General features: G+C 35.4%; 1 long non-coding RNA gene across 1 annotated transcript; it reads right to left on the bottom strand.

Annotated features, from left to right (window-relative positions):
* Nucleotides 1–6,789: 6,789 nt before the first annotated feature.
* On the bottom strand, nt 6,790–12,278 carry LOC125680891 (uncharacterized). Its single transcript, XR_007372085.2, has 3 exons — nt 11,986–12,278; nt 7,578–7,753; nt 6,790–7,397 (listed from the first exon to the last, which is right to left on the bottom strand). It is a non-coding gene; the product is annotated as an uncharacterized LOC125680891 (long non-coding RNA).
* Nucleotides 12,279–12,479: the final 201 nt, after the last annotated feature.

The following is a 12,479-nucleotide window of genomic DNA, read 5'->3' as shown; positions in this document are numbered from 1 at the left end:
CGAGAACAATCATCCAATGAAACATGCTCGCACTAGACGTTCCAGCTGTAACATCAACTGAAGGTTTCCTGTGTGTGCTGGATAGGATTTCAACATACCACATAGCCCTAAAATAAACCTAAGGATCGCTAGGTTTTGTACTTTAAGTTCATTTTTTTCTCAACTGTAAATACTGATGTTTGCTAAATGGCCAGGTGATGCGTAGTGTGTGTGCGCGCACGCGTGTGTGTGTTTGTCACTCTCGCTTTCAGCTGAACCCCTGTCTTGCAGTTTGCTGTGAAAATGAAGTAGAATGCGTAAGCCTACTCTGTCAGCTTTAACCTTAAACCTATGTGGTTCATATATGGGGTCCTTTCCAAGGTAGCAGATAGTAATTGGGTACCTTACAGACCCAAACAGAAATACAAGGTATTGACTAAACCCTTTTATGAATGGTATACATGGCCACCCATGTGTGGGCATGGTCAGGTGCTTGTCATTCTTGGACTCAACTTTGGGTAAATTGCATCAATGCCTTGTTGATTGGACATAGAATAGGTCCACTGTCCTACCATGCATGTTGTAAGAGGCGACAAACAGAACAACCTCTCCTGGAGGATAGAGGCGTTTACGTTGGGCTAAAAACTCTATACCTATCAACTCCCGCATCATCCAGTCAAGTTTACCGTCAAGAAAAATAACATCAGGCTGAAAATCATCCATGGCTATGTCCCCACTAATGATGAGGAAAAATAGAAGGTATCGTCTACCAACAGCTACACGCAGTCACTGACAGAAAAGGACCAAAGAAACATAGCCATACTGGTGGGAGATATCGGAATGAACACTACAGGCTACAATGACATCATTGAGACACACATACCGGGCAGATAAACGAGAATGGCGAGTGCTTTGCAGACCTGAGCACCCTGATTCAGCTGATGATTAGAGGAAGCGCCCTCCCATACAAACGCACCCACAAGGTCACATACGTCTCCGAACCACGTCACGGAGAACAAGATTAACTACATTTGCATTAACAGCAAATTCGGGGGATCCTGGAGATATGTACAAGTGATGAGAGGTACTGATTTATCATCAAATCACCACCTTCGTAAGACAACAGTGATACTTCGCCTCAAGAAATTCTCCAACGCCAACATAGCGCCGACAAGGTAAACTGCTTGATTACTGAGAAACGGTGACACACAAGCAAAATTCCAGTTCATCCTTTCCAACAGGTTTCATTCACTACAGAAGCTGATAGAAGACGATGAGACGTACATTGAGACACAGTGGGAACAAAGAGAGAAGCTCTGGCACGACGCTTGTGAATACGTCCTTAGCAAGAAGAAGACACAAGACACACCACAAGAAAATGACCCTGATCTGTGACTGATGACCAAGAAGCTGATAGACAAGTTCTAGCAGACAGACAAACCAGTGAAGGAGAAGAATGGGACCCCTCTGACAACGACCGAGGAACAGCTGAAATGATGGGCAGAACGCTTCAGAGAACAGTTGAATCACCCCTTACCTGACGCACCACCAGACATACCATCCACAAAAACACAATTTTCAATTTTCTGCGACAAGCCCTCAAAGGCTTAGATTAAGAAAGTAATCATGACTCTGAAAATGGGAAGACAAGACGAGATACCTACAGAAGCCATCAGAGCAGGTAAAGAGATAACTGTCAGCATGCTATATAGTCTCTTCAGCAAGATTATATAAGCACCCAGTGGAAAGAAAGAAATATCATCAAGCTCTCAAAGAAAGGTGACCTCAGGAACTGCAGTAACTACCGAGGGATGATACAGAAATAATGAAAATCAACACCACTGCCATTGGGGAGATGGTTTCTTTCGTCTACCTGTGATGCATAGTTCACCAACAGGGAGGTACGGGCCAAGATGTCACAGCCAGAATTGGCAAAGCAAGAGGATTTTGTCATGCTCAAGAACATCTTGGCATCTGGAGAAGTTAACAGGAAAACCAAAAAACTGAAACATTTTTCGACACCTGTCTGAGGTGCATCAGAAAGATCCGATGGCAACAGGTGACGCAAAACAAAGATCTGTGGGATGGGACGGTATCAGTAATCAGGCAGACACTGTGGAGGAAGTGGGGTTTGATCAGGAGGCCAGCGTCGAGCACCGCGTGAGAAGCCCTGGCCTGGAATCCACAGGGAAAGAGGAAGAGAGGCCAGTCTCATAACATCTGAAGGCGAGAAACTAAGAGGTAGAGATTAAGCAGCAAGTAACCAACTGGACTAGAATGGCCAGCACAGCACAGAATAAAGTGTGGTAGTGAGGGATTGTCGATGGACTATGCTCCACAGGGAGCAATGGACAAAAGTAAAAGAGAAAATGCTGATGGAGTTTGCTGCCACTGCCATGCAATTGGTCATGATATGTTGTCAGAAGAAGAGAAGAAATTGCACTTATTTTCTATGAATATAGGTATAAAACACGTCAGACAGCATTTGACCCAATGGTAGGTTGTATTGGCAAACTAGATCGTTATAACGACCATAGAATTTGCAAAATGCTGACTTTAAATGAAACGGTTGGAACCCCTGTAACATCAACTTGTGTGTCAGTAACCTGTCTCGATTTAAAAACTGACCATTCATTGAACAAGCTCTTGCGTATCGAATCAGTTGAGAGATATAAAGACCATATCCAGGTGAGAATGATTATATTTGATATACATGTGCACACGCACTGTAAAATTCAATATGTTTATACATTGTTCCTCTGTAATATGCATGTAATGTTAATCAAATTGAAATTAGATTTTTTGAACACTTTTGTAGTACACTACACAGCGATACATTTGAATTGAAAGCGGATAAAACTCTAATTTAATTCGATTGCATATCAACATACATTGTATATGTATATACATCAGTACATCAAACATGGCGCACAAATATGAATCGAGAAATTGGAATATATCGAAATTGTTGAAAACGGGAAAATAGAGCCTCACAATTCGTAAGTTGCAGGTTTTATCATTCTATTTACGTAGAGAAAGTCAGCAAATGTTTAGAATGATCGAAAATGTTAAGGGAGTGAATTACTCCCGCATTTGCACCATTACGGAGATCCTAAGGAGTTGTAGCTCTCTCCCCCAAAAAAACCCGGAGAGAGCTACATTATTGCAACTACCTGGGATCCTGATCCAGTGATCTTCTCATTGTCTACGAAAAGAGGTACTTAATGTTGGACTATTTGTGTGATGGTAAATTTTTTCCAAAAGCCTTACCTTCATGGACAGTATGGAGTGGTCCGGTGAGTTGAAATGCTTGTAAAGAAGTTTGTTACCACCATTATTTATTTGAAATCTATGTCCCGATAATCTTTTATTAAGTAAACCCTTAGTTTCTCCAACATAAATTAAGTCACATAAGTTACACTCAATAGCGTAGACAACGTTAGAAGATGTACAAGTCAAATTATCAAAAGTGTTGGTACAGAAACTACGTCCGGTGAGATTACAACTAAATGAATTTCTAGTGATCAGTATGTCACATGTTTTACAATTTTTTTTACGGAACATTTTTATAGTATTTATAAAAGTGTGCCATACATAGAGCACATGCTCACCAAAAATGTCAGAATCTGTATACTTATACAGAAGATACCCTTTGACTCTAGATGATCTTCAAATAAATTATGGTATGTTTTTACTGTAATATTATGTGGTAACTATATTCATTGTGAAAAGTTATATACGTATATATATAAACACATTAATTATGCAGCACAAAAACTGTTTGTTTTCAAAATATCTTATATTTCAAAATGCATAAATTTGACATAAATTGACTTTACATACAATGAAATCTACATTTATAAATATGCAAGACATACATGTAAATTCATTTAAGAAATAAATTTCAGTTTTGAAAATACAAATACTGTTAGCGCTTCATGAAAAGTATGCCTTCGTGAAGCATTTCATACCTTCACGTATTTTTACTTCAAAAGTTATGGCTAAAGTAAAAGATTTTCAAAAGTTGGTCAAATTTCAAAGGTGAAGAATTGCATGTAAAGGAATGTCTTGTCACAAGGAGTACACACGTGAAATGTGAAAACCCTATCAACATGCATTCAAAAGTTATGGCGAAGGTTCAAGTTTTTGCAGACAAACAGACGGATGGACCAAAAACTATATGTATGCACCCAGAATCCCCGTGTGCATAAAAATGAAATTGAACATTTGCTATTCAAAAGCAATACATTTGTGTATATATATATATATATATATATATATATATATATATACATATATATATATACTTACTGATAATCAGAATCTTTCTGGAAAAGTAGGGGGCGTGTTGACTATAGTACACATTAATTTTGTATCGCTAGCAACAATGATTATTAATGTTTCAATAGTTATAATACAATTTAAGGACAATATTCTTTTCTTTTTCATTTCACTAATGAACATAATTTTTTAAAGTACTTCATACATCGTATATTCTGGACTCTCATATTTTGCACGTGCACGCTACTTTGCATTATTTTAATTTACATAAAGGCATTTCTTCACTGATGAAAACAACTAATATACATGTAACGTCATAATTTAACAATTTAAGGTGATTCTCACGATACACTCGCAATTGAGAGAGAGAGAGAGAGAGAGAGAGAGAGAACACAGTAAGCCGTATTTACAGTTACACATGTGCAGAGACCGGATTCGGAATACAACAATATTGAATTTGAAAATTTTATCAACCGTGTGGTCAGGTGTTTGACCTGAATGAAAAAAAAATGAATTAAATTTGTAAAAACTATATGCAACTGTTTATTACAAACAAATACACCAGGATAAGTACATATATATTATTTCTCTTCTACATCCTTATCTTTTTTATGAAAATGTAACGTAACGCGTTCATTTGGGAGAAAAAATCGCATAGTTGAATTCGATTTTGACATAAAAAGGAAAATTGGAATAAAACACAAACATACAATAAATCAGAAACATACATGTGCATACAAAGGAATGTCAATGAGTATCACATCCTTATTTTTTTTTAATGAAAAGGTATATTAAAGCAGTTTACAAGCCATACATTACGGAATTGAAGTTATTAAAAATATCATATTTTTGTTAGACAAAATGATTTTGTTATAACACTATTCAATTTTGTCTCACAAAACTGACTTTTGTCAGAATATTTCTGTTTTGTTTACAAATTAGTTTAAACTAGTTTAAATTTTTAAAAAACACTTTTGATACAAATTTGAATGTTGTCTACAAAATTGAATTTTGTCTACAAAAATGAATTTTGTCATGACAAAAGTGACTTTTGTCCACTGAAAGATAAGATGTATGAAAAATTTATTTCGGCGATTTGTTATAGAGTTTGTTAATCTAAACTCATTTTTGTTGAACAAAATTCACTTTGTCAAGTACAAAATCACAAGAGTCTCATTTGGCGCCCCGTGCACACAAGTCATCTTCGCAAGCCAAGGGTTTCCGATCCGAATCCAGAGCAGAGATTGGATCGGAAACCCTTGCACATTACTAAGCGTTCTTAAAATTTCTGTAAATTTTATTAAGAGTACGTACATAATGAGTCAATGTATTCCTCGATCAACCTTCCTCGTAAGTTATCGCTGATGTCCAGGTACAGATTGTCTGTTAAGGTGAATTCTGGTGGAAGTTGTGTTTTTCCGCTTATCACAAATAGTCCAAAAACCAGTAGAAGCATTAACAGGACATTCATTTTCCTCGCCTATTTGCTGAAAAAGACGTACAGAATAAAAGAACAATATATATATATATATATATATATATATATATATATATATATATATATATATATATATATAAGTACAATCTAGACATATAATCCATATACATGTGCATTTGTTTATGAATTTTGTAATCTCACTTTTTATTTTCTTCAGTTTATAAGCATTTCATTTCGACGAAAAAAATATCGATATACTGAAACACAGTGGTTTACTACTATAAATGTAGCACTGGTCAAAGTGAATGATATAAAGGACTATAATGTACTTGTTGTTCGAATTTAGTGTTACTTTTTAATCGATGATTGAAATTCACGTCTGCAGCAAGTGTCAATTCAGGGTGAACGTGTCAATTTCCAATACCTTATTCGAGAAACAAATTTTGAGTCCCTGGAGGACCATTATCATAGTTTACAGCTGAAATGTATTGTAATTTGTTCATATTTAATACTTTGACAATTCCAATGCTTTTCAATTCCTATATTGATAAGATTTACTTAACTAATTTCATATGACATTTTTGTACGAGAGAGAAAAAAATAGAGAAGTGACATTGATTTAAAAAAAACTTACTTTGAATAAGAGCTAGAGTAAAGATGAACGAAACTTGCACAAAATGATCCTGTCTCATCCATTTTCTTATCACCAAACATATCCAAGCATATTATTAATATATTTTTTAATGAATATTTCCTTACCTTTCATTTTTATTCAGGAAACATGGTTTATCAGAAGGCTGAAAACCTATCCAAAGGTGAGAAATGCAGGTAATGCTACGTGATGTTACATAGCTAACATGTGCATCCAGTATTACCGCTAGCCTGAGGCAGATCTATAAGACCATCTACCCAAGGAGTGGGTTGTCCGATTGTGTACAGGCATGTAATTAACTTGGTGTAAATATACAACCAAAACAAAAACAAATAATTAAAGCGTATGTTCATTCATGTAATAATTTATATCATTTGGCATAGCATTAAACGTTCCTGCTTACCTTTCCTTTTGAAAACAAAACAAAAATATGCATGACTACATTGCAAGTTTTAATATATTTGACAATCGTACAGTTGCACTAAAGTTATCATTGTTTTTACGATATATAAGTCTTTAATAACTATATTCTATTATTTCCTCAAATAAACAATCAAAGTTTTGAAGCTGCAGGTAATTTTTAATTACATGTGCATAACACGTGTTTGGTTTTAGTAGTAGACATGCCAAAACATGCAATGTACAAAACATGCAATGCACACAACATGCAATGTACACAGCATGGAGTAGGCTTAAGGGCAATTTACATCATTACAGTTGTTTTAAGCCGTAATCATAAAATGCTGGGTATTCTTCTAAATATCACAAAAGTATGAAAGTTGCTGGTTTGTCTATCTGAAGTTCTGTTGAGACCCATAATTCATTCGGAACCGGTTTACCCCGCCGGAGTGACGGGTGGTATAGGCGTGGTCGTGGTGACGGGGTCTGGGAGTATATCGTCGATTATATTCACCACTGCATCTCTTGTGGGTTTCAAGCAAAGGGTAAATAACAGCAAAAGGGGTATCCATTTCTGCTTCTCTTTTTTACATACAGAAATGATATCAGAGCCAAAGTACAGGTAAATCTTGTTGTCGTACAATTTACCTGTTAAAAAACATTCAATACACTAATTTTAAATACCGGAATGGTTTACATTGATATTGCAACTAGACGGAAATATTAATTGACGTTATCATAACTAACTGTTCATTCGTGAAATACATGTGCATTGATTATAAATTACATGTATCAGTTTGTAGAAACATATCATAGGTCAATACTCACACAAATAATCGACGTATTCTAGGTGCAATATGGCGTCCGTGAAAGAAGCGAGTTCCGTTACGTTGTATAAACCCTCTATCCGCTGGTAGTAAGGAGACTGATGCATGGATGCACGGACCAACAACAGTACCAGCACCACGACTGGTTGACCTCTCATCACCAAACACCCAAAACAACTACAATTTCATGATACCAAAGCGTGAAAACGTCAATAACTAATTCATAGACGATCAAAACATTTTTGAACATACACTTGGGTATGAACTGAGGCACTTCACGCTGGAGCACATTAGCGCTTCATGAAATGTGTGCCGGTGTAACATTACCTGTAAATAGTGACCACGTTGAAAAACGACCCCAGAGGTCATTTTTCAATAGATTTTTCATCAATTTTTAACATTTAAAATTGACCCAGACCGTTAATTAACTACCCTCCCAAGTGTGAAATTTTGACCCTTGTTCAAAAATTATCCTTAGACATGTTGTCTTAAAGGGATCATTTCTTGTGGGGTCAAGTTTCAACATTGAAAAATGACCTCTCATGTACAAAATGTTTTCTGTACAGTCCACATCTTGGACAAGTGGTGAAGTCATATTTCAACATTGAAAAATAACCCCAAATATACACAATATTTCTTTGATTTGCAATTGATATCTCAGTCAGGTGCATGTAGAATGGGGTCATATTTCAACATAAAAGAATGATCCAAATATACACAAAAACTATGGTCCCTGTTATCTTATTAAGTTTTATACAACTTTACGATTTCACATCAGATGGTCAGAAGTAGTATCAATGATTTTTGTGTGTGCTACGGGTCCTGGTTGCCAACTTGCCATGGTTACAGATTCCAAAATTTGAAAAAAATAACATTTTTTAATCTGCATTTTATGAATAGTTGTATTTAACCAAATTTAATATATAGACCCCAAATAAAGTGTTTCTCAAATACAATGATCCATATGTATGGCGTGTAAAATGTTGCTATATCCAATAATCTTGTGATGTATGTTCGATAATCTTGTGATGTAAATAATTGCATTCTGGGTAAAATGACGCAATTTAGCGTTCTATTAAGTAAGGACAATTTTTATTGGTTGGAAATAAAGAAAGTATGCGGTGATGCAAAATATGATACACTTGTATGTTACATGTACATAAAACACACCAAGGGCGGATCCAGATGGTTGTAAAAAGTACGTAAAAGATCAAGTGCTAGACCCTCCCCTTTCACAAATTCCTGGATCCGCCTATGCACTTTATGACTATTTAGGATCTGTCCCAGAGTCAGAACTCTGGTGTTAAAAATTCAAAATATTGATGCATTCCTTTCTGTTTTGCTGTACATGTATATGCATTTGACTTTTATCTAGTATCAGGAAAATTAAAGAAGGCCTTCAAATGATAAAGACGTTTAATCCCTAAGGCCATTTTAGCCCCCACCCTGGCACCAAAAGCCCTACTCTGGGATCATGAAATTTACAATTTTGGCAAAGGGTTTCCTGCTCCATTCAGTTTCAATTTCATATCAGAAGCATTAAAGAAGACGTTACTCTTGCATCATCGGATACTTTCATTATTTTCAACCAATGTTGTGTAAATCATATCATCATTATTTTTCTTATTTAAGGTATTATATCACAGAAACCAATTTTTTCCAGAAATCTGTGATTTTTTGTGTGAAAATCAATTGTTTTCTCCCAAAATGAGGAATTTTAACATATTTATTGATCATTATTTTTTTTTTAGTGTAATCTTGTATAATGAATTCTAAAATATGGAATTGTTTGTTATATCATTTCTTGTTTATACTAGAAATTGTTTTTATGAAAAACAAATGTCTCCCCAAAGAAGTGCTACAAATTAAACCTCACCCCCTTAATGTATTGCATGGTATGGAGGATAAAGCATAAGCAGGAACATAGACAATGTGAACATTCATAAGCCACATAGGAGAAGTGTTCACAAACTATTACTTACACCCTCCACCCCTCTTAGATCCACTATAACTTATAGGAGAATAATTGGATCATCTTGTCCTGACATATCCACATCTGAATATGGCAACGAAGCATTGTACAAAGTTTCGAGTCCATCCAATAAGCCATATAGGAGGAGAAGCGTTCACAAGATTTGTGACCGTCAGACGGACAGATAGTACAAAAAAACACGTCTCCCTCTGGAAGACGGAAGACGTAATAAAAGTCATTCATTGTTTCCAGAGGAATCTGTGATTTTTCGTGTAAAAATACGTCGTTTTCCCCCAAAATGAGGAATTTTAACATATGCATTGGCCATAATTTTTCTTCTTCAGTGTCATCTTAAATGATGAATTCTATAGTATAGAATTGTTCGTTTTGTCATTTTTTTTGTTTAACATCATCTTCGGAAACCCACGGTTGATTATGCTTCGTTCCTCTCTCCATCACCCGTGGGTCCATTCATTCCTACTCGCTCGTTCTCATAAATAAATATTTTAAAATATCGTCCAATCAAAGTAATCGTTATAGTAACGGAACTCTTCTGTTTTTACAGGTAGCATTAACTTAACTTTGCTATCACAACAATTGTGTACCGAAATTAGGCTGAAAACGTCGTGTTGATTGGACAAATTCGCTCAGGGTGTACTATGAGCGCCCAATCAAATAGCCTCATCAATTATTTACGAGATGGAGCGAGTAGGAATGAATGGACCCACGGGTGATGGAGAGAGGAACGAAGCAGAATCAACCGTGGGTTTCCAACGACGGTTTAACATAAAAGTTATTTATTGTTTCCAGAAATCTGTGTCTTTTTTTGGTGTAAAAATCCGTCGTTTTCCCCCCAAATAAAGAATTTTAACACATGTGTTAGTGAAATTTTTTCAGTGTAATTTTGTAATGTAAGAATTCATAGAATTGCCTGTTTTGTTATTTTTTTTTAACATAAAAGATTTTCATTGTTTCCAGAAATCTGATTTTTTGGGGGGTGTAAAAATCGGTTGTTTCCCAAAATGAGAAATTTTAACATGTTTATTGGTCATATTTTTTTTTCAGTGTAATCTTGTATAGCGAATTCTAAACTTTGGAATTGTTTGTTTTGTTATTTCTTGTTTTAGAATATAAAAACTATTCATTGTTTCCAGAAATCTGTGATTTTTGTTGTTGTTGTTTTTTCATTGTTTTGTCCCAATATTTCAGAGAACGTATGAAAATCAATCTAAAGATGGCTGAAATTGATGACACTAATGCAATTTATCAGAATAACAGTAAAATATATTGTTTTGACATAGGTCAAATTTTGGCCTTTAAGGCTCCTTGTCCTTTCGTTTGCCTGGCAAAATTATCCTCTCTCTCTCTCTCTCTCTCTCTCTCACACACACAATCCATTTTATACATTTACATTATGTATGTAACATTTAAGAATTCGTTAAAAAATGACCCCATTACTGATCAAAAACGTTGATCACTTTTCAACTTTGACTGTTAAGAAATGACCCCTAGGATCATTTTTCAACGAAGTCACTATTTAATGTTACACCGGCGTGAAGTGTTGCACTTCGTACCCTCGTGTATTTTCAAAATTGAAATTTATTTATATGCCTCCGTAATCGGAAATTCAGGGGGTAGGGGTATATAAGCGTTTTGTCTGTCTGTTAGTCTGTCCTAAAATCTGACCTTGGTCATAACTTTTGAATAGTTTGTGATAGGACTTTCATATTTCACATGTGTATTACTTTTGACAAGACCTTTCTTTAGCCAACAAAAGTTTTGACCTCATGATCTGGACCTTGGAGTTTGACTTACTTTAATTTTCGAACTGTTAATTCTAAGTATATCATACCAAAATGTTTGATCTCATGGTATTGACCTTAGAATTTGACATACTTTGGGAAACTTTAATCTTTGCCATAACTTTCGGATTGTTAGTGATAGACTGTTACATTTCACATGTGTACTCCTTGCGACATAACCATTATTTGCGTACCAGAATTAATTAGCTGTTATATTGGGGCATCGGTGTTTCACAAACACATCTTTATGTTTACATTCTACTCTTATTTCTGTCGGAATTAATCAACAGAGCTTGTGTTGATTTGCTGAGTGTAATATATATAGTGCCGACTTTTAAGTAAGATTGACTTATACTCATGTTAGAATAGCCTAATTACTCTATTTATCAAGATTCAAACGCAAATTGTTCAAAACCACAACGCATTCATGAAAAAATAGCTATAATTTACACAATATTTTATTCACAAATAAGTAAATGGGATCGGGCAGCAGGCGTAGCCTATTTGTAACCCTCTCCCTTTAATCAAAGCTATCATTGTACAGATACCAGAGGCAAAAACACTAGAAATGTAAATATTGCCTTTGAATATTTTTTTGAGAATTATAATCAGATATAGGTTAATACGTGGCTTACCATGTGGTACATGTATAAATCACTCCATGGTCGTTCGGAAAATGACCAGTGTCATGTAACCGGACATTGTCGGTGATGGATGGCGGAGATGGCAGCTATCACCTGAATTCAGGACATCGATGACTCGTTACCTGTGCTATACCGTGTCGTAGACACAATACTTATATATACTGGGTACCGAGTAACAGTCTTTCATTCCGGTGGTGGGTGTGGGCGTGTCTCACTGATAATACTAGCTGATCATGCTTGTATCTTGAATGCTGTTTGAAAAAGTTAGAACGTGGTTTCACGGAGGCTTAGATCACCAACAGCCTCCACTTCTATGGAGCGCCAAATTAACATAAACTCAAATAATTGAAGATATCTTCAATTATTTGAAAATATCATCAATTCATTTGATGCGCGCAACAATTTAATTAAAGATTTCTTCAAATAATTAATGATATCTTCAATTCTGAATTATTGCGCGCATTAATTGAATTGATGATAGCATT

Source organism: Ostrea edulis, chromosome 2 (genome assembly GCF_947568905.1).
Source record: "Ostrea edulis chromosome 2, xbOstEdul1.1, whole genome shotgun sequence".
NCBI classification, from domain to species: domain Eukaryota; kingdom Metazoa; phylum Mollusca; class Bivalvia; order Ostreida; family Ostreidae; genus Ostrea; species Ostrea edulis.
This window is presented reverse-complemented; position numbering and strand designations above follow the sequence as displayed.